We start from the raw sequence: 23,709 nt of genomic DNA on the forward strand, positions 1-23,709 counted from the left end.
GAATTTTGTACCTTTAGCATCAATAATAATATATGTTAAATATATTTCACTACATGAAACATACCATAATTATGAAAAAGCTAAAGAAAATAGCTAAGCCATCAGCATGAGTCATCTGTAGAAGAATGGATACTAATCTTTTCTGTTTTTCCATTTTCAAGTTATATTTAACCCTAATATACTTGAACATTAGCAATGATTATAAATTATAATAGATAAATATAGAGATCCATTTAACCACACTGGAAAAAGCATGATTTGCAAATGTTTTAATCTCAACATGTTCATGCTGATTTGTCAAGTGGCCTCATGTGCCAAACAGATGATCTTTTTTTTTCCCCCTAAAACTGGGGATTAAACCCAGTGACACTCTACCACTGAGCTATATCCCCAGCCTTTTTTTAATCTTTTAGTTTGAGACAGGATTTTGCTAAATTGCCAACGCCAACCTCAAACTTGTGATCCTCTTGCCTCAGCCTCCTAACTGGGATTACCTTTTCTTTAATAAGATACAACATCTTTTGACATGTCCTTATCTTAAGATATGTAATGAACACCCCCCCCCCCAACATATGACATGATTAAAATTCTTCTTTAGAATTTCTGTCTTTATTCTTTCTCATATATCTAGGCTAGATTAAGAAAATATGGAGTTGGGAAGGTAGGGAATGAAAATATTTGTAGTACTACAAAAGATTCGCAGGCTCTAGGTGACAGAATTCATTCTGAAAGTGGTTTTTTTTTTTTTTTTTCAGGTTTTTAGGAAATTACTTGATTCATCTTTTTTTTTTTTTTCAATGTTAGGGATCAAACCCAGGGCCTCATGCTTACTAAGCAAGTGCTCTACCACTGAGCCACATCCTCAGCCCTAAAAGTTAATTTTAAGATATTTTTTTTCTCTATGATGTTGGTTCACACTTATCAACTAATGATATTTGTGTATTTATTAAACAAATGTTAATTGAACATTTACTTCATACTAGATTCTGTACCGGAGACTGAATATATGCTGGTCAAAAAACAAAACAAAACAAAAACATGTTCTTGTCTTTATAAAGCTTAGTCTACTGTGGAAGCATTAAATCAGTAAACAAGTGAATAAACTGGATAATTAAAAGGTGATGAATATTTCTCTGAAAGAAATAAACAGAAAAGTGTTAATTTAGACAGATATTAAGAATGGGGGATGGATTGACGTGTTTTTTCTAATTTCATAGGCCATTGAGTCACTCAGTGCAACACTTCTAATCCCAGATGTCTGGGAGTTTTTCTCACACACCAAGTAATTCACCAGTAAACAGCTGGGTGTACTCCAATTCAGTTCGGTTCTGACAATGTCCACATGCAGATAGCATTAGATCCAACAGGTTAAGTGGTTCAGTCCCTCAAAACTACCCCCAACTTCAGATGCCAATCACAATCCCAGGTTGTAACCTGTGCTTCTCACCCACCAACTGTAAATTGGATATACCACTACCCTCTTCCCTGGTTCTGTTAATTTTCTAGGATAGCTCATGATCTTGGGAGAAAGCTTTATTTACATTTACCAGATTATTAATAAAGAACATAATAAAGAACACAGATGAACAACCAAATGAAAAAATACAAAGGGCGAGGTTTAGAATGGTCCAGAGCACAGGAAATTTTGTTTCACAAAGTTGTGGTACACCAACCTCTGAGCATGTGGACATATTCACCAACCTAAAAGCTCTCCACACCCCTCTCCAAGTTCAGGGAAGATTATGGAGGCTTCATCACATACGCATGACTGATTATTAACTCCATTTGTAGCCCTCCCCTCTGGAGATGGGGTAGTAGCTGAAAGCTCCAAGCTTACAATCATGGTTAGCCTTTCTGGTGATTAGCCCCCAACCAAGAGCTCAGCAAGAGTCACCTCATTAGAACAAAAGACTCCTATTACCCAAGGAATCTCAAGTGACTTAGGAGCTCTGTGTCAGGGACTGGAGGCAGAAATCAATCTGTATACTTCTTATTATTTCACAGCAACGAAGGAAGGAAAGCCTCTCTGAGGCAGTGACATTCCAGCTGTGTCTTGATAGATAAATTGGAGTCAGGCAGAGGAACTAAAGGAGGAAAATGTAGGAGTGAGTGGGAAAAGCCTTAGCTAATTCCCTGAAATTGGAATATGCATTCTGTGCTTAAGAAATTAAAAAAAAAAACAAAAAACTGAGCATGGTGGCATGAATGTGTAGTCCCAGCTACTCAGGAGGCTGAGACAGGAGGATTGCTTGAGCCCAGGAGTTTGAGGCCAACTGGGTAACATAACAAGACCATCTCAAAACAAACCACCAACAAGAACAGAAAGAAATACAAAGATGCCAGTTTTTTCCTTTACCACACTTTTGGCATTTATTTTCTAATAATATTTTTTAATTTTGTTATATAGAGATAGATATATCATTACCCTGGGGACATAGTTAGCTGTTTAAGAATAGAAACTAACTTTAAATATATTTAAAGTTTTGTATATTATATATAAATACATGTATATTATATGGCATACTTAACATAAATCTAGTGGTATACTGGAGTATAGTTGATGTTTACTAAATACTTGTTTCTTACTATCTTTACTGTGTGGTCAACTTTATTTTCCCGATTGTATACCTTGTCTTTATTATCTGACGTTCTTTCTTCCAAGTGACCTAGTCTGTTGGTTATGCTTTCTATTGAGTCTTTTATTTGGTTTATTGTTTCCTTCATTTCAAGGATTTCTGACTGTTTTTTTTCCAGAGTCTCTCTTTCTTGAAGTAATATTTTGCTAACTGTATTTGCTCTCTTATCTCTTTGTTGGAGTGATCAATTTTTCATCAACTTTACTGTCCATGGGTTCTGTTATTGTAGTATGGTTTGTTTGGGGCACTTTCCTCCCTGGTTTTTTCATGTTGTCTCTGTGTCTTCCTTTCTTGCAGTGGATCTGACACATTACAGTTTCTTCCCAATATTCTTATAGTACCCGTACAGATTGTCTGTACCTCACCTTGATATTGGGCTTCCAGACCCTGCTGGTGTCCCTCATAGTATGCTACTGCAACTAAAGGTGGTGGCAGCAATAGCCGAAGTAACGTGAGATAATAATGGAAGTGCCCCAAGATGGATGTAATATCTTACAGAGATGAGGCCAAAAGGGTGGGCCTTACACTGCCTTTGGGATGCCTGCTTTGAAATGCAACTGCTTATAGGCCCTGTTTGTTGTCAAAAAGGTAGGGGCTACTGTGTGGGGAAGGTTATGGCGACGTCTACAGTGTCCCAAGATGGAAGTGGGTTAGGCTTGGGTTACCAGGTGGGGGGGGGTGGGGTGAGTAGCACATGGATCCTTCTCTAAAATAGACCATATATTATGCCACAAAGCAAATCTAGCAAATATTTTAAAAAAGTAGAGGTACTATTCTGCATTCTATCAGTTCATAATGGAATGAAATTAGAAATCAATGATAAAATAAGAAATAAAAGCTACTCCACCACCTGGAGACTAAATAATATGCTACTGAATGAACAATGGGTTGCAGAAGACATCAGGGAGGAGAGATGAAAAAATGTTTAGAGATGAATGAGAACACAGATTCAACATATTGAAATCTCTGGGACATTATGAAGGCAGTTCTAAGATTGGTTCAACACACAGAAATGAAAAATTTAATCAATCTCATCAATAGACTTACAGATAAGAAACATATGTTCATTTTAATAGATGCAGAAAAAGCATTCAACAAAATACAGCACCCCTTTATGTTCAAAACACTAGAAAAACTAGGCATAACAGGACTATATCTCAACATCATAAAGGCTATCTATGCTAAGCCCCAGGCCAGCATCGTTCTAAATGGAGAAAAATTGAAAGCATTCCCTCTAAAAACTGGAATAAGACAGAAATGCCCTCTTTCACCACTTCTATTTAACATAGTTATCAAAATACTAGCCAGAGCAATGAGATGAAAGAAATTAAAGGTATATGGAAAGGTAAAGAAAAATTCAAATTAGCACTATTTGCCAATAACATGATTCTATACCTAGAAGACCCAAAAAATTCCACCAGAAAACTTCTAGAACTAGTAAATGAATTCAGCAAAGTAGCAGGATACAAAATAGACACCCATAAATCAAAGGCATTTCTGTATATCAGTGACAAATCCCCTGAAAGGGAAACAAGGAAAACTACTCCATTTACAATAGTATCAAAAAAATTAAAAACTTGGGAATCAACGAAAGAGGTGAAAGACCTCTACCATGAAAACTACAGAATGCTAAAGAAAGAAATTAAAAAAGACCTTAGAAGATGAAAAGATCTACCTAGTTCTTGGATAGGCAAAATTAATATTGTCAAAATGACCGTACTATACAGATTTAGTGCAATTCCAATCAAAATCCCAATGACATTCCTCATAGAAAAAGCAGTCATGAAATTCATCTGGAAAAATAAGAGACCCAGAATAGCTAAAGCACTCCTTAGCAAGAAGAGTGAAGCAGGTGGCATCACTAGACCAGAACTTAAACTACTACAGAGCAATAGTAACAAAAACAGCATGGTATTGGCACCAAAATAGACTTGTAGATCAATGGTACAGAATAGAGGACATAGATACTAACCCACATAATTACAGTTATCTTATATTTGACAAAGGCACCAAAAACGTACCAAAAAGAGAAAAGATAGCTTCTTCAACAAATGGTGCTGGGAAAATTGGAAATCCATGTACAATAAAATGAAATTAAACCCCTTTCTCTCACCATGCACAAAACTCAACACAAAGTAGATCAAGGACCTAGGAATTAAACCAGAGACACTGCGTCTATTAGAAGAAAAACTAGGCCCAAATCTCCATCATGTCAGATTAGGCCCCAACTTCCTTAGTAAGACTCCTATAGTTCAAGAATTAATATCAAGAATCAATAAATAGGATGGATTCAAACTAAAAAGCTGCTTCTCAGCAAAAGAAACAATCAGTGAAGTGAATAGAGAGCCTAATATTGGGAACAAATTCTTACCACACACATCAGATAGAGCACTAATCTCTAGAATATATAAAGAACTCAAAAATCTTAACACCAAAAAAACAAGGGTGGGAGGGAAAGGGAGGATGCAGGGGGTTAGCAAGGATGGTGGAATGTGATAGACATCATTATCCAAAGTACATGTATGAAGACACTAATTGGTGTCAACATACTTTATATACAACCAGAGATATGAAAAATTGTGTTATATATATGTAATAAGAATTGTAATGCATTCTGCTGTCATTTATTTTTTAAAAAATTAATAAAAAAGAATAATAAAAAAACAATCAATAAATGGGCCAAGGAACTGAACACTTCTCAGAAGAAGATATACAATCAATCAGCAAATATATGAAAAAATGTTCAGCATCTCTAGCAATTAGAGAAATGCTAAGAATTCATCTCACTCCAGTCAAAATGGCAGCTATTGAGAATACAAACAATAAGTTTGGCAAGGATGTGTGGGGAAAGGCACACTCATACATTGCTGGTGGGACTGCAAATTGGTGCAGCCAATATGGAAAGCAGTATGGAGAATCCTTGGAAAACTGGGAATGGAATCACCATTTAACTCAGCTATCCCACTCCTCGGTCTATACCCAAAGGATTTAAAAACAGCATACTACAGAGACACAGCTACATCAATGTTTATAGCAATACAATTCACAATAGCTAAACTGTGGAACCAACCTAGATGCCCTTAGGTAGATGAATGGATAAAGAAAATGTGGTATATACACACAATGGAATATTATTCAGCATTAAAAGAGAATAAAACCATGGCATTTGCAGGTAAATGGACAGAGCTGGAGAATATAATGCTAAGTGAAGTAAGCCAATCCCCCCAAAAAAGCAAATGTCGAATGATTTCTCTGATTTGAGGATGCTGAGTCATAGTATGCTGCGGGGGTTGGGGGGAGGCAGATGGAATGATTATATGAACTCTAGATAGGGCAAAGGAGAAAAGGGGAGGGAAGGGAATGGAGGGGGCATAGAGGTAGGAAAGACGTGATATTCGATGGTCATCATTACCCTAAGTACATGTATGAAGACATGAAGGATATGACTCTACTTTGTGTACAACCAGATATATGAAAAATTGTGCTCTATATGTGTAATATGAATTGTAATGCGTTCTGTTGTCATATATAACAAATTAAAAATTTAAAAAAATAGTTGGCTATAAGCCCCTTATGAAAATATTACTGTGTAAAAATATTAGAAGAAATATATGTCTTTTGATTTTAAAATATGATTATGGGCTCTTTTTGCTCTTTTTATTAATATAATATCAATATGTTAAGATTAGTATAATGACACCATTGTTAACATAAAGTAATGAACCTTTGAGTTTTCTATTCCAAGAAACTCACTAAACTCATTGGCAAATATTGTATGTTCAAAATTACATTTTATACATTAATTTAAAATCATTAATTTATCATTTGTAGCAGCAACATTCAAATATACTAACCCCACTAACCCAAGTTATCTGCTAACAATCACTTATACTTTTTTTATCCTTCAGAAGGTCAACAGAAATAGATTTTGTATTTAAAGAACATATCTTTATGATATCTTTGAATTAATTTTATTTAGTTCTTCATGAATATGAAACATTTTTATTTACAGATAGTAGTATAAATTCTACCTCAAGCCTAGTACTAAAATTAAGCAGATATTAACATTTGGGTATTTTTTTTCAGATCTTACTGTTTTCCTTTGAAAAGAAATAAACCATATCAGGTATATCCAAAGCTTCATCTCTCTTTTTCTTCCCTTTCTCTCTAGAATTAATGACTACCCCATAATCAGGGTTGCCTATTTCCATGTACATTTTTATGCTTTAGACTTTTTATGTGTGTTTGAGTATGTGCAAATTTCATGTGATATATGTTGTGTAGTATTATTCCATGTACTATAACATATATACTATGCATAAATATTTGATATATTTTTAAATTATACACAAATGTGTTAGATATAAACCAGATAGACATGCATAACTGTATATATTAGTATCATCTATGTTTTAAGCTTTTAAAAAAAGATTTTTTATTATCTTCTTTTATGGCTTGTTTACTCAATCATTTTTGTCTTGGATATTGATTTTTATTCATGAAAATCTAGTTCTTTAATTTTATATGATGTAGGGAGTTTCCCCATGTATAAACATCATATACATTCCAAAAAAAAATTCAATAACTGTCTTTGATCCCATTCCCTTCTCCAAGATGAGAGTTCGTGCTCTACATTTCTTCAATTCTCTATGCATACCTCTCAGCAATTACCATACTGTATTATAGTTGTTGTATCCTTGTCTATTTAAACTCCTTAAGGACAGAAAATGGGTCTTGCTCTTGTTTGAATATTCTGTCCCTGCCACAGAGCCTAAAACAGTTAGGTGTAAAATAAAAATCTGTGAGTGAATAAGTATTCATTCAGAGGCTGGATTGGTCATGGAAAGTCCTCAGTGCCATTTCATTTTGTTCATTCTGTGTGCCTGGCAATGCACTGGGAAATGGGAGGAAATGACATCCAGAGCTCTAAAATGTAAAATGGCTGAGAGGACAGAGTTAATGGCATTCACTCTAAAAACAACAACCAACAAACAAACAAACAAAAAACCCTTTACTCTAGTCCATTCATTTGCAAAGCCTCAACATAAATCTAACTTCCTCCAGATAGATTTCCTTCAGATCTTTGGTTTAAATTTCTCTTAATTTAATCTGAGGTCTTGTAGTACTATCCAAACATTTATGCATCTAATTACATTCTGTTTACATTATTAGGCAATTATTTAAATTGGCTTTGTATTCTCTCTCCAATGAGAGCCTACATGATTTGAGAATGTAACCCCTTTTTCCTAATGATTTATAATTTTTGTTTCCCATTTTGAACAAAATGCTTGGTATTTAATAATTAAATCTGGCTGTTCCCTCCTCAATTACTAGAGATTTACTTAGGTTTTATTTGAATTCGGAGGATGAACTTGAAAAATCTCAAGACAATATGGTTTGGATATTATACGTAGGTAAATTAGAGTCGAGAATTTTAGTCAATCATAATGACGCCTAGAGTTTTTGAACCCAGGCTTGTCAAGTAGTTGGCCTAATATTATATAAGGTCTGATCTTGCAGGCTGAGCTAGAGTCAAGGTCAACCTAGAGAAAGGAAAGAGACTGATATATTATAGTAATGCCCAGATATCTACTTCATCAGAGTTTCCCTGAGTGCTTTGCTACACCCCACTCAAAAATGGGATGAAATCTTTAATATCTACTTTCTTAGGCACCAGAATCAAGCAAAGGAGAGAGAAATAATTCTTTGATGTACCATTATATTTCACTGATTAACAAGATCTCACTGGAACAGTCCTGAGAGAGGAGAGAGGAGAATATGGAAAGAGGGAAGGAGGGAGAGAAGAACTTTTGGCCTTAAAATGGGAGAGCTACCTCCAGAAGAAACTTATCCATGGTTGCCAAAGTAGCAAAACTAAAAATGAAGGGAGCAAGATTCATGTTCTGGATCCTCTCAAATTGAGCAGATAGGAAACTTTTCTTTAGAATAATCACATTGTTCATATTATCCTTGGTACTGAATGTTCCATTTGTCCGTGTAATGAAGGTCAGTGTTTCTCTCCCACACCCAAAAATGTGTAGGAGTGGCCATGAATGCCCAGGCATTTAAAAAAATTTTTTTTGTCCAACTTTTTTTTATGTTGCTACTCCCAGGCCTTCAAGCTTTTCTGACTTCAAGTAAACTCAGTATGTTCGAGAACCATGAATTGGTGTCTGATCTGCTTTGTATTGGAGTCTTGGCAAACATCTCACCTCCAGATGGAATTCATTTATTCTTCCACTGGTTTTCCTCAGCATATAATCTACACCCCTTTTAGTGCTTGGCTTCCTTCTGCCTTTATTGAGTTAGTTGTTTTCCTATCAGTCATGACTTGAATCCCTCCTGATTTAAAGAGTCATATTAGTCATCTTTCATGTCTTGTTCTATCTTTTCCCAACAGGCGTTAGCATTGCTACAGGGTTGCTGTGTGGTCTTAAACAATTAATTTAACTTTTCTGAGCCTGATTCCTATAATCTGCAATAATGGATTATTATGATAATTATGATAATATTATGATAATATTAATATAACATACTTTATATTAATTGTAATTATCACCTACCTTATAAGGCTATTATGAGATAATTTATAAAAAATTTTTTTTAAAAGCAGAAATTCTATTGGCACGTAATGTAAGATGCTATCAAACAATAATAGTTACATATATAGGATGCCAGGGACAGTGCTAAGTGCTTTATATGTGTGATTTTGTTTAATCCTCTCAGTAACCTTGGGAGGTTAGAACTATATAGATGAGAGAACTGAGTCACAAAAAGGTTAAGTAACTTTCTTAAGTTCACACAGCTATTAAGTGAGCTAAGATTTAAAACCAAGCAGTATGGCTGGGCCCAAAGTTCCCACTCTGAACCACTACACTATGCTATACTATAACTGAATTTGGATTTACAAACTAGGTCCATTGATTAATTGTTATGTGACCTTATGCAAAGCTGAAAATTTCTATATGTAATCTCAATCATTTATAAAATTGAGGATAAACCTACTACCTATGTTGTAGTTTCATTTATCCAACAAATATTTATTGAGCTTCTACCATATGCTATACGTGGAGAGGACTACAATATTATGATAGTTATATTCACATAATGCACTTGCTACATTTTCAGGCACATATTTTATGGTCAGTGTAAATTATTTTAATTAATAATAGTAAGCCAATAATCTCTCAGACATATTTCCTACTTGGCTAGAGATTATGTATATGTAATCACCATGTAGCTGTTTTATATGGTATTTGAAATATTTCTGTGTCACCAATCTAAAGGATATTGTCCTGCTATTTTAGCAAAAAAAAGAAGAAATAAAAAACAAGAAGACAAGTATCTCTTAGGACTAAATAGAGAAAATGCCTTGAAGTGGATCTATTACATGGTAAAGGCCAGGTCAGGATGTGAAACATTCTTCCTACCAAGGAGCTTGAAGCAAATATGGTAGATGTGAGGATACCGAGGTAATCAACTATCATGCTTTCAGGAACTGTATGGTGAGGTCATCTTGGGAAACAAAAATGGGCCCCGCATTACTTTTCTGTAGCGTGTTAAAGAGCCCAGCAATCACACATCTCAGAGTCCATAGAGAAATGAATGGCCTATGATGCTCTTCTGTGCTGGCCTATGGCACCCTTGGGGTATGAACTTGATTTAAACCCACATTGTAAGAGTCAAAAGTATTTGCTAGTAAGAGACTTTACCTTTATAGATTGCTTATAATCAAATTAGATGATACATATGAAATCATTTTGAAACATTATACACAAGCATGTACACATACACACAATGAAGAGTTTCACACAAAAGTATTGTCATCATGCACAGAGAATGCTCAGTGTAAGAACCAAATGTGGAAAATGCTTTCTTCCCCATTTCTGAAGTTGCTCTGCATCTTCTTTTTCTTAATGTAACTTCCTGTCCTGCTCAGTTCCTCTTCTCCCCATTTCAGTTCCTAATAAGAATAATAGCAATGATGACTAACATGTAGTGAATGATTTAAATATTTTACATGTAACAATTCATTTGGTGGAACATGCCTATAATCCCAGCAATTTAGGAGGCCGAGGGAGGAGGATTGCAAGTTCATGGCCAGTCTCAGCAATTTAGCAAGGCCCCAAGTAACTTAGCAAGACCCTCTCTAGGAAAAAAAAAAAAGAGGGCTGGGGATGTAGCTCAGTGGTAAAGCAACCCTGGGTTCAATCCCAAGTACCAAAGAAAACAAAATAATTCTATGAGTTACATACTATTGTCATTCCTATGACATTGAAGAAGCTGAGGGACAGAGGGCTTAAATAACTTATACAAGGTCATACACCTAGTAAATTTTAGGGTCAGTGTGGCAATGCTTGCCATGGGTTTACGTACACATTTGCTTTGCTAAAACCTTTCTGACAGCAGTCAGCAGTTTTCCTCTTCACCTTTCACAATTTAATTAATGAAGCCAGAGTCATATTTTTATAAAACCAACTCCAACATAAAATGTAATATATGTGAATCAGTTATGAGAAATAGCAAATTTTACCAATGGATACAATTCATATTACAAAACTTTATTTGTAGCAATTATCTGAAGAAAATAATAATTTAGCAATTCTGCACAATATTAACTAAGCAATTAGCTATCTTGAGACCATAAACATATCTATTCACGAAATGAGGTCAAAAATCTCAGCTGTTTATTTCCTGCCAGTTATTTTGTATAACATTCAAGTTGCTACTTGCTGAAGAGTAAGGCACAAAATTGGCAAAATCAGCTTTAATAATGGCATTATAAAAAGAGGTCTTGAAATGTCTCCAAAATGCTTTTCTAAAGTATCAGAATGGAATGGTGAAAAAACTAGGACTTGAAAGAAACCGTGGGAATGAACTAATTTGTGCAGCTAGGCCTGGAGAGGTTAAATGACTTGTCCCAAGTTGTCCAAGTAGTTAATGACCAAGCAGTGTCTAGAATTCAGGCATTTGGGTTGGCATGCATGATACACTTCCCTCAGCATGGCCTCTCCTCCTGGAACTTCCACAGACAGATTGCTGTCATGCATACAGTGATGTGAGACTCCTTCCAGTTGCAAAACCTTGTATTAGCTTCTCTAATAAAGACACTACCATTCTTTCCGGAATCATATACTTCATTTTATATTTAAATATATAGATTACATACATCATGCTAGCTTAATTTAAAAACAGCTCTAAGGGTTTGGCTGCTGTGACTTAGATCCTGAAGGACTGACAAGCCCACCCTCTATTTATGTGAAATAGTAACAGAAGCAATCTCAGTGATGCTGTCCTATGTTATTTTAGGATAAGAAGCTTCAACTTCTAGAAGTGGGCCTTCTCTCCACCAAAGTGATGATTAAAAGTAGCTTATTATCTTTTTAGGATGGTCGAGAAAGTATTTTACCATCAAAGTATTTTAGCATCAGAAGAACCATGGAGTCAAGGAAATTTTTGCCTTAAATGGTAGTTCTCTTAAGGAAAATAATTCCCCTTCCTTTTATTGGTTTCTTTTAGATTAATATTTTTTTTATTTGTGTCATCTAGATATTTTTTGTTTTTCCTAAGTTCATTACCAAATGATTTGTGTCTATTCAAAACACTTTGTTGCCTAAGAAAAAAAGCTCTGTACTACTCAGGAACTCACTGGACCTGTTAGCAGCAGACCCTATAATGGTTGGTATGTTGGGTCCCCTTGGTAATTGCAATCTAGCAGCATTGACATTGCCTGAGGAGCTATTAGAAATGCAACTCTTGGGCCTGGATCAGAATCTGCCTCTCAACAAACTCCCACCTATTCAGATGTGATTTTGAGTGCCATCCTGGATATCTTTGTGTGAGCATCTCCTCCATAGTCTAAGTAGGGCAGACTGCTGCACTCCACCCTGTGTAAATACTTCAAGTTAAAAAGAAGTTTTGGATAACATGGGGAAATCACTTAGTTGATTTTGTTTGATAGTTATTAAGTACAGAAACTTGAATTGGAAGAAAGCTTAGAAATCATCAAATTCAACCATCATCACTACTGTGAATTTAATAAAATGGTCATTTTTTTTTTCTAAGAAGGTGAAGTTGTGTTCAGGACACTCTGTTCAAGAAAGTAAAAGCACTTGATTAATCTAAGAAAGGCAGCCATAAAAATTGGAGAAGAATATATATATATTTGGTACTGAGGATTGAACCCAGAGGCATTTTACCACTGAGCCATATCCCCAGTCATTTTTATTTTTTTAATTTTGAGACAAGGTCTTGCTAAGTTACTGAGAGTGGCCTCAAACTTGCAATCCTCCTGAATCTGCCTCCTAAGTCACTGGAATTACAGATGTGTACCACTGTGACCAGCTTACATATTTTTAAAACAGTTTAGTAGTTAAAGAAATAAGTTTCTGATACTGTGAAAGCTTATTGATATGAAATATCTGTGCCATGATGGCATGCCCTAGAGAGATTTTTAACTTAAACTCATATATAAAGCCACATCCTAGGCTTTATATCTGCCAAAAGTTGCTGTTTTGTGCAATAATTATTTTAGTGTGACTTTCCACAAACTCAAACATTGCTCTTATTTATTAAACTAAAATTTCCATTAATAAATTGGGGAGAAGGGATGATTCTCCCTGACACAAAATATCCCACCCTTTCCTCCTTCAGGTTGGTCTTAATGACTCACTTCCAAGAAAGAGCATGAAAAGGAAAAAACACTAACTTTACAGTCAAGAAATCTGGGAAGCATTACCTTAACCAAATAATCAGGGTTACTTTTATTAGTCATGCAAGGATATTATACACTCCTGGTATGATGTGGTGAACTAGGAGCTTTATTTCTGCAATATTCTTTCCCCAAACCTACAATGGCAGCCTAATTATGAGAATAACATTAAAAAACCCAGTTTGAAGGACAGTGCAAAATACATGACTAGTATTCCTTAAAACTGTCAAGGTCTTGAAAAACAAAGACAAAGAGATTGTCACAGAGCAGAGGAGATGAGAGGAAGACATTATAACCAAAGGTAATATGGAATCCCAGATTGGAGTCCAGAACAGAAAAGGTACATTGGTGGCAGAACTAGTAAAATTAAGTAAAGTTTAGAGTTTAGTTAATAATAAAATTTAAAATGCTGTTTCCTTAGCTTTGACCAATTTACCATGGTCATGTAGGATGTAACATTAAAGGAAACTGAAACAGGTTGACAAGTATACAAGAACTCTCTGTACTATCTTTGTAACATTACTGTAAATCCAAAAACTTCAATAGAAAATAATTTTAATATTAAAGTACAGATAGGTGTCTTCATCATCATCATCAATCATCATCATGTCTTTCACAAGTTTAGAAGGCAGATTTGTGCAAAAATGCCTACTTAAGACATCCACATTTAATACCATTTTGCTAAGTCTGGAAGTTGAAGGTTTTCAGATTTGAATTACCAGAGTGTAAAATCAAAGTCCAGTTTTCCGAAGTCCACATAACTCTTGAAAAGAGAACTTCTCTGAGAATCTCATTAGTGTTTGATGAATTTGAATGGGCCATTTTGCCTTCCTGGGCCATGGTTATTCCAGCTACAAAACCAAGTCTGTTCCAGTTCTAAAATTATAAAAATATGCCTTTCTCAAATGTTTTAAATATTGTTTTAAAGCATGATATCTATTCTAAGGACAAAATAAAAATTTGATGAGGTGATTAGTTCCACAAACACATATAAAGCAGCAATCTTTGTACTAGGCACAGTAGTGATAGCCCTTGCTCTCCAGAGGTCTCAGCTTGATGAAAGAGACATATCCATAAACAGCCTGTTCAGCTATGTGATAAGTGCTATAAAAGAGCTATTAACGAGGTGCACTGATGCACAAGAAAATATCACTTCACTCCTCCAGTAGAGGTTAGAGAAGCATTGAACAGAAGAAACTAGAAATACGTGAAATAGGCTGGATGCAGTGGCACAGGCACGTAATCCCAGTGGCTTGGGAGGCTGAGACAGGAGGATTGCAGGTTCAAAGCCAGCCTCAGCAAAAAGCGAGGTGCTAAGCAACTCAGTGAGACCCTATCTCTAAAAAAAATACAAAATAGGGCTGGGGATGTGGCTCAGTAGTTAAGTGTCCCTGAGTTCAATCCTGATACCAAAAAAAAAGGAAGAAAGAAATACTTGAAATAGTACTATTTGGTTTAACCAGAGTCAGTGAGGAATCAGTGCCATAAATATTTATCTTAATTGGTTGCATATGAAACTTTGGTAATTATTGTATTTTTCCAGCAATAAATTGGCTGCCAAGTCAGAAATTTGGTTGCTACCAAGATGAGCCAGAAAAGCATAGTGAGTGTTTCATGTTGCAGACACACTCTTATGGGAATGTTGGTATGCATGAAATCTGTCCCCTGAGGTGAGTTAATTGCTGACACATGAACAACATAACTTTATAGAAAAGGCAGTCTGTTGGCTATCATAGTCTGCGATTTCTAAATCAGGCCTTCCTTAAAAACAAACAAACAAACAAAACAAAAACAAAAACAAAAAACCTCACACTTCTCAGACTACACCATTTCCATTTTATGGTATATCTGGCCCAGGCTTTGCCATATGCAGTCTTGGTTATTTGTTTTGCTTTTAAATTTTGAATAACATGGTAGTAAAGAGAATTTAGGGCTCCCAAGCAAAAGTTTAAAATTTTCTCCTACTCTGGCCCTAATCTGGAAAAGGTGGCTGAAAAAATTCTAGGGGAGTAGTTTGGGCTTTAAGAATGAAATGAGGGACAAAATCTAGGGACAGTTGTCCTCCCACCACTATGGTGTCCAAATAATATTTCCTACAAATCCAGGAATTGTTTGTGGGTAGAGGCATCTTTACAAATTTACCAATTTTGAGTAATTCTATTTGATCGAGACTTTCTTTAACAGATAGAACATTACTGTGGTAAAAATTTAAGTGATCACAGATGCAGGGGATAAATACTTTCTGTTGGAATGTTGCCCAAGACAAGTAGGACTATTAAAGAGTGGTGTTGAACACTAGCAAATGTTGATTCTCCATTTCTCATGACCCAACAAGAGAAGTGCCTTTTGTTGGGAAATTTTGAAAAATTCCCCCTCATCAGCTACAAGTGAGATAGACAAGAGGGAAATAGCAAACACAGATCTAAGCAGACCCTGCAAAGTGTACAACAGAGAGACAGACAGAAGTGCCTTCCCACGCTAATCTCCCTTTCCTACCAGATCAGTGTGGACATAAGAGGAGCCAGGTGTCTGTGGGAGGTTTTCTCCCAGAGCGGTGTCTACAGTTTTCTTGGGGGCAGAGTTGCAAGGGAAAATAACTGTGACAACAAAAGTTCTTTCTAAACAGACACAAGACCCTTTGCTTTCAAAAAAGTTAGCATTTAGTTATTTTTTTCTTTCTGATTATAAATGTAATAATTATCATACAGAAAAGTATACAAGTTGCATAAAATTTTAAAAAAAGAATGTAAAGATTATACCCATTACATCTCTATCCAAAGATAAACACTGTTATTGAAATTTTGGTGAATTTCTTCCCAGGATTTTATTTGCATGTGTATTTGACATGTTTGAGACACCACTGAATATACAATTTCCCATGCTAATCTTTTTATCTTAATACCATAAGAATTTTCCTAGGTTTTTAAAAAAATTCTTTGTAAACATTCTTTTTAGCAGCTGTGTGTTCCATCCTATGATGAAATTTAAATATTCTAAATCCTAAATTTATTCATTCACTTGAGAAATATTAAGAAAAATTTATTTATTCATCTAAGAGCCAAGAACTTTGTCAAAGACTGAATATATTGTAATTTTTTAAATTGTTGTCAATTAAACAGATTGGTCAATCTGTTTCTTATTTTATAGCATTTTTTAAAAGATGTAGAGCAGAAATGAAAAATAGTAAGTCATATTGGCAAAGGTGGCTGAAAAATTCTAGTTTGGGCTTTAAGAATGAATGGGAGACAAAATCTTGGGACAGTGGTCCTCCCACCACTGTGGTGTCCAAATAATATTTCCTGCAAATCCAGGAATTGTTTGTGGGTAGAGCCATCTTTGTGGCACTGATTGTATGAAACATAATAATAGAGATTCACTAATTTCTATATGGTTTCTGGAATTGTACAATTCACCTTCCTCACTCTTAAGCTCTGTCTAGATCTGACTCACCTTCCCTGGCCAGCACTACCAGTGCCAGGGTGTTGGATTAAGAAAAGGAAGTGTGCCAACTTAGGGAGAGACTTGGGGCACAGCTTCTTCAGCAGGGTGGATGAAGCTATTTTAGCTCCTGCTAAAAGTCTTATGGTTGAACTCAAGTGGGGTGAATATGTAGTGTATTTCCAAAGAACTGTCCCAATGGAACAGACCCTTCTGGAACATTCTTCTTCTTCCCTTATTTGACTGCAGTGCAGTGATTTGACTACCCATGCTTAAATATCTTTTCTTACTTCATAGAGTTTTCAATAGAACATCCAGGCCATTCCTGAGTTTGCTCGGAGCCCCCACACTACGTTCTGTTCTCTATCTTTAGCATTCAGTTATAACCTACATAAGTTCAGTTTATCAAAGTACAGTATTATCCTAAGAAAGAGAATTATTTGATAAAGAGCTCCTGTAAGAAAAACTCAAAGATATCCTGAAAGATAAACAGTAGCATGTGACACAGCATGAAGCTTACAGGAGAGGATCTAATATTGGGAGTAGCTGGAATATATATATATATATATATATATATATATATATATATATACACTCACACATATACCATGCAACAGATATTCCTCAAGAGAATTTGTGGGAGTATAAGTGGCATAGAAGTTAAGGGCACAGGCTTTTTGTATTTTGGCTCTATCGGCCACTTAGCGGATTTAAACTCTGAAGGCAGTTTCTTCATCTAAACAAGAATACCTCATAGATGAATAACTATAACATTTGGGAAGTTATGTTAGTCAGTTAGTGGCGGATGGAAAATTGCTCAGCTCATGGCAACTGGAAAGCAGTAGGGAGGGGGAGCAGGGGACACGAAATAACTTCACAGGGCATGTTGGTAACCTACTTGCTCTGACCATGCCCCACTACCTACTGTTTCCACCACCTCCTTGTAGTCCATTCAATTATCAATGGATCAGTCCCCAGATGAAGTTAGAGCCCCCATGATCCAATCACTTCCCAATGTTCTCTGAGCATTTATTGATTGGGGAGCAAACCTTCAATACATGATCCTTTGAAGGACTTTCTAGATCCCAACCATAACAGAAATCCTTATCTGCACATTGAAAGTGCCCAGTAAATCACAGCAAGTGCAGACCCTCTTTAATTTGTGATGGGGTTACATTCTGACAAAGTTGAAAGTGCTGTAAGTAAAAAATGCATGTAATACATCTAACCTCCCAAGCATCATAGCGTATCTGCAGTATCCTGTCAAGGTCAGTTGTTTCCTCTGTGGATTCTGTGGGTGACAGGGAGTTGTGGCTCGCTGCCACTGCCCAGCACACCCAAGCATATCAGACTGTATATCACTGGGGAAAGAAAAGATCACGATTCAGAATTTGAAGTACAGTTTCTATGGGTATGCCTATTGTTTTCATACCATTATAAAATAAAAAATTGGTAAACTGAACCACTCACAGTCAGGGATTGTCCATCATTAAGTACAGTAAAAGTGTACTTAATTATGGTTAAAAAAAAAAAAAAAAACCAACAACATTGAGACCCAGCTGTGTTCCTGCTGTTAGACTTGCGGTTGTGGCGTCTCTCACGGTGAAGGCCCACCTTTGGGGCAAGGAGGAAGCAGAGCAGAGCGCGAGATCCTCTGCTTCTGTTTCAGCCCTGAGCTCCAGGCGGATTCCAAGGCCACTGCCCGCCCAGGCCCCTGCGAGCGGCTACTGAGCCGGTGGTCGCCTTGTTCCCCCGCGCTGCGTCCAGGCGGCTTCCAGACGCACTACCGCAATGAGGATGGAGACTTGGTTGCATTTTCCAGTGATGGGGAGCTGACAATGGCCATGTCCTACGTGAAGGATGACATCTTTCGCATCTACATTAAAAAGAAGAAGGAGTGTCGGCGATATCATCGTGCGCATGTGCTCAGGAGGCACCCCGCAGCATGTGCACCCCAATGTGATCCGTGATGGTTGCAATGGGCCTGCTGTAGGAACTCGCTGTAAGTACAGTGTGTGCCCAGACTATGCCTGTGTGGTGTGTGAGGGGAACGGCATGCACAGGGAGCACAGGGAACTCCTGTTCCCCAGCCCCTTTGGGCACCATTCTGGGGGCTTCTTTCACAGCCTCTGGCTGCGGAAGTTGAAACATGGGCAGGCTGGGAGATGGGTCCACCAAGAAACTGGAGCCCATGTCCTCCTTGAGCCGGAGATACCCGCCCCCACCCCACAGCAGAATCAGCTTCTGGTCCATGGGAGGATCCCAGAGTGAATTTCCTCAAGAATGTAGGGGAGAGCATGGCAGCTGCCCTCGGCCCTCTGGGTATTGAAGTTGATGTTGGTGTGGAACATGCAGGAAAAAGAAGCCACCTGACACCTGTCTCCCCAGAAAGTTCCAGCACAGAAGACAAGTGTAGTTCTCAGCCAAGCAGCTGCTCTTCCAAACCCAGCAAACCATATGGGAATGGTGAGACTATGGCACAGTCACTGGCAGAGCAAATGAAAACGATAGCCCTGGAGTTGCTGGGGCAGCCTGAGGAACAGATGGAGTCTGATAACTATCCTGCAGGAAACGAGGACTGGACTCATTTGTCTTCAAAAGAAGTGGACCCATCTACAGGTGAACTGCAGTCTCTACAGATGCCAGAATCAGAAGGGCCAAGCTCTCTGAACCCTTCCCAGGAAGGATCCACAGGGATGTAGGAAGCTGCTTTGTACCTACATCTTCCACCAGAGGCTGACCCCCCCACCCTCTGCTGATTGAGTCACTCTCCCAGATGCTGTCCATGGAGTTCTCGAATGAAGGCAGCTGGCTCACCAGGCTTCTACAAACCCAACATTACAACATTGGGGCTGTTCTGGTTACTATCAAGTATTCGAAACACCCACCGCCATTGTGACAACATTTGTGTCTATCCCATACTCCTTTTTTGTCTCATAGTTGCTTTGAATTAGCAGGGCCTCTGAAAGGGCCAGTTTCTCAGCATTCTTCTTCCAGAATCTATGGGTGGGGATGCGTGAAGACATTCAGGGCAGTGGGACAAGTAACATGAAGGGAGAGTTGCAAGTGTGTGAGAAGTACCAGTTTCCCCTGTCCAAGGCCTTGCCCTGGCTGGGGAGGGCAAGGACATGCCTGCATACTCCTCTCCCTGCCATCACACCAGCAGTTCAGAATGTCTTGCCTAATGGCTTTCTGCTTTTTCTTTAAAAAAAAAAAATGATTAATAGTATACTGACATTTTTTTCCCCAAGAAATTGGAATGTTGTCAGGGAGTGAATGGAGGAGGCTCCTACAGGAGTACCAGGGAGGAGGGGCAGCCAGGCTTGTGGGTTTCCTGCTTGGGGCTGGAGGGCTCAAAGGGGAGGTTTGAGCTGTGGTTTTCATTGGATATTGCCTCCTTGTGTCATGACTACTCTGGTTTTTTCTATTTCCAAATGTGTCATTTGTTTTTAAAGTAAGAAAATTCTTCTGTAGCCATCTGTTATCTGATTTGTAAACAACCTATAATTTAATGGTACAAGCACTTTAAAAATATATTGAGCACCATTATGGAATAGGGCTATGTGGTAACACCCCCTCCCCCCACAGCCCCCATCCCACACACAGAGACTTTCATAGTTTATGTAAACGGAGTTTTTCTGTATGGGTTAATTTACACTAAAATGATAATATTACCTTTTTCAGAAGGGTGGATTAGATTTATTACATTATTGATTGGTTTCTAAGCAAGTCTCAAAGGCTCCTCCAAAATACAGGAATGTTGGTGATAGTATCTTTTACAAGCCCCTTGTTTCTTTTAGAGTAAATTATATTTACTTCACTTTTATTTACTCTAAAAGAGAAACTCCCCTTCAGTCACATAGCTCTGATGATACATTTCATAATTTTTAGAAAAAAATAAAAGGCTATTTAGCCACAGTGTCTCTTGCAATATATTTAAAGGAGTATTCTCCTTTTGTGATTTTAAAGAAATATTAATTTTGCCTTCTTTGAAAGAAGGATGTTAGTTAGTTCATGAAAATAGGCATCAGTTCCTCCCTAAATAAAATCTTTCAATTTTTCTCTCTCCTAAGATTGAGGTAACAAGAAATATGTACAAATAGCCAATAAGCATACTTAAAAAATGATCAACATCAGTAATCATTAGGGAAATACAAATCAAAACCACAATGAGGTACTACCATACATCCATTAGAATAACTGTAATCAATATAATCAAAAAGATAGACAATAACAAATACTTGAAAGGATATAGAGAAATGGGAAGCCTAAGACATCACTGGTAGGAATGTAAAGATGGAGCAGTCACCGGAAAAACAGTGTGTCAATTCCTCAAAACATTAAAAATGGAATGGAATATGACACAGCAACTTCCTTCCTAGGTATATCTCCAAGAAAAATAAATAAAAACCTTTAAGCCAGGTATTGTGACTGAAGGTTTAGGAGGCGGAGGCAGGAGGATCGCAAGTACAAACCCAGACTCAGCAACTTAGCAAGGGTCTAAGGAACTTAGCAAGACCTGTTGCTAAATAAAATATTTTTTAAAGGTCTGGGGATATGGCTGAGTGGTTAAACGCCCCTGGATTTAATCTCCAGGATCCACTCCCCCCCCCCAAAAAAACTTTGTCCACACAAAAATTTGTATATGTATATTCATAACAGCATTATTCATAACAGCCAAGAATATAGTATTTTCACCAGCTGATGAATAGATAACAAAATGTGGCATGCCCATATGATGGAATATTACTGGGCCCTAGAAAGGAATGCAGTACCCATGCAAGTTACAATATGGATGAACCTTAAAAACATATGAAGCAAAAAAAGCCAGACCCAAAAGGCCATATATTACATAGTTCCATTTATGTGAGATTCTCAGAAAAGGTAAATTAATTGATAAAAAGTAGATTACTGGTTGCCAGGGGATGGAGGGGGTGTCTGCTAATAGGTAGAACATTTCTTTGAGGAAATAATGAGAACATCCTGAAATTAGCTGCACAACTCTGCGAATATACTAAAACCCACTGAATTGTGTACTCTTTTTTAAATTTTTTTTTAGTTGTTGGTAGACCTTTATTTTATTTATTTATATGCGGTGCTGAGACTTGAACCCAGTGCCTCATACATGCTAGGCTAGCACTGTACTACTGAGCTACAAACCCAGCCCTGAATTGTGTACTCTTAAGGGAAAACTTCATGCTATGTGAATTATACCTCAATAAAACTGGATTTTAAAAAAAGAATGAAATGAGGCTGAAACAAATGCAGTTGCTTTTCCATTAACAAAAATTGCCTACCATGTACTTTGATATCAAGACAATATCAGATGAGTTGACCTTTGCCTTAGTTTAGGTTTAGTTAGGACCTAAAAAGGAGAATAGTGTTTAGTGTTTTTGAATTCCAGAAGGGTGTCTGAAGACTAAAGAGAAAGATGGTCTGTTGGAGCCGACTCCAGATGTTTCTTCCTGTTTTCTTGAAGTCAAATCAGTTTAAGTGCTGGGTTAAATTGAAATTATATTAAATACTGGAGAAAGCTGGGTGTTAATTTGGCTAGAACTACTGTCTTTGCAGTTGCCTTCTGATGAAAGAATCTACCTTGTTAAGAAATGCTAGGCAGTAAAAACTTAGCTGTTCATAGCTAATAAAATCCTTAAAAGTATTTGTAAGGAGACAGTGCTGTGGCCACTTGCACAAGATTTTATTTGAAATCAAAGATGGCAAAATATCAGAGGGAGGTCTGGGCTTAAGGAGCAGCACTAAAGGACTGAGTGAGGTCTCTGCTTTGTCAGGCACTATGCTAGGTGTACAGTGGTCCTTAAGGAGCCAACGTCTCAGTGAGAGACTAGCTATTAACAAGAGACAAATGATTAGCAGGCAATTCCAGGGAAGTATGATAAGTACAATGGCTAGAACACAAAAGGGTTGTAGGAACAGACAAGTTCCGCAGCATTTCAGGTCCAGAAAGTAAATTTTATCATTTACCCAGAATTGACTAGGCAGGCAGGGAAGAGAGAACATTAAGAGAAATATACTTGAGAGAAAGGACTGAAGTACATTTGCCAAACTCCTCAGACTTTGAGAGAGAAGCTAGAATACTGATTTGATTGTCAAATGAGGACCCTATCTTTCCAGCCACCAGATCACTGGCCTGCAGGATAAATCCTTCTCCATGCCAAGGTTCCCAGGAATGAGGTTACATAGTGAGCTCAAAATTTGGAGGAGGTCAATGAATAGTCTTGAGGGAGATTTCATCAAAATCCATGACATTATTTTTGTCCTCGGGTTTTACATTTCCTGGGACTAGAATATTCTGATGCCATCCTTAGAGTTGAATTAATAGACTGATAGATTGATAAGGCACTCAGGCTTCCTTTTTAAATTCTCCATATTGATAGCCACACCTCCAATAATGCAGTCCATTAAATATATTTTTGTTTATTTATTAGGTAATTCATTCAAATGTTCAAAATTCAAAGGTACAATAAAATTTATAGTAAAAAACTCACCCCTGTCCCCCAGCCAGCCAGGTCCCTTCCCCAGAACAATCTGTGTTATTAATATCTTGTGTATCTTTCCAGAGATATTTTATTAATGCAGTATAAATAATACCTTTTTTAAAAAGCACATCTTTTTAAATGTATATTCTAGTCATGAGGATATATTTTAGCTACATGTTTAATTTTATTAATATCATTTTTTTCTGATTTGTACCTATAGTGTAGGAGATAGGATATCCTGTCTCCTACACTATAGGTACAAATGTGTCTTAGAATGGGTGATTTCTGCACATAGCTTGTATCATCCACTGAGTGCATATATCAGTTTCACAGACCATCTGTATCTCTAACTGCTAGAAATACTTAACTCTCTTCATTTGCCCCCTATATACAGGTTCTGATATCAGTCATGAAATGAAATAGTAAA

At 37.0% G+C, this 23,709-nt stretch overlaps 1 pseudogene; it reads left to right on the forward strand.

Annotated features, from left to right (window-relative positions):
• The first annotated feature begins 18,433 nt into the window (after positions 1 to 18,433).
• On the forward strand, positions 18,434 to 20,375 carry LOC107137802 (annotated as a pseudogene).
• The last annotated feature ends 3,334 nt before the right edge of the window (positions 20,376 to 23,709 follow it).

This window comes from Marmota marmota, unplaced genomic scaffold, assembly GCF_001458135.2.
Source record: "Marmota marmota marmota unplaced genomic scaffold, marMar, whole genome shotgun sequence".
Classification (NCBI taxonomy): Eukaryota; Metazoa; Chordata; class Mammalia; order Rodentia; family Sciuridae; genus Marmota; species Marmota marmota.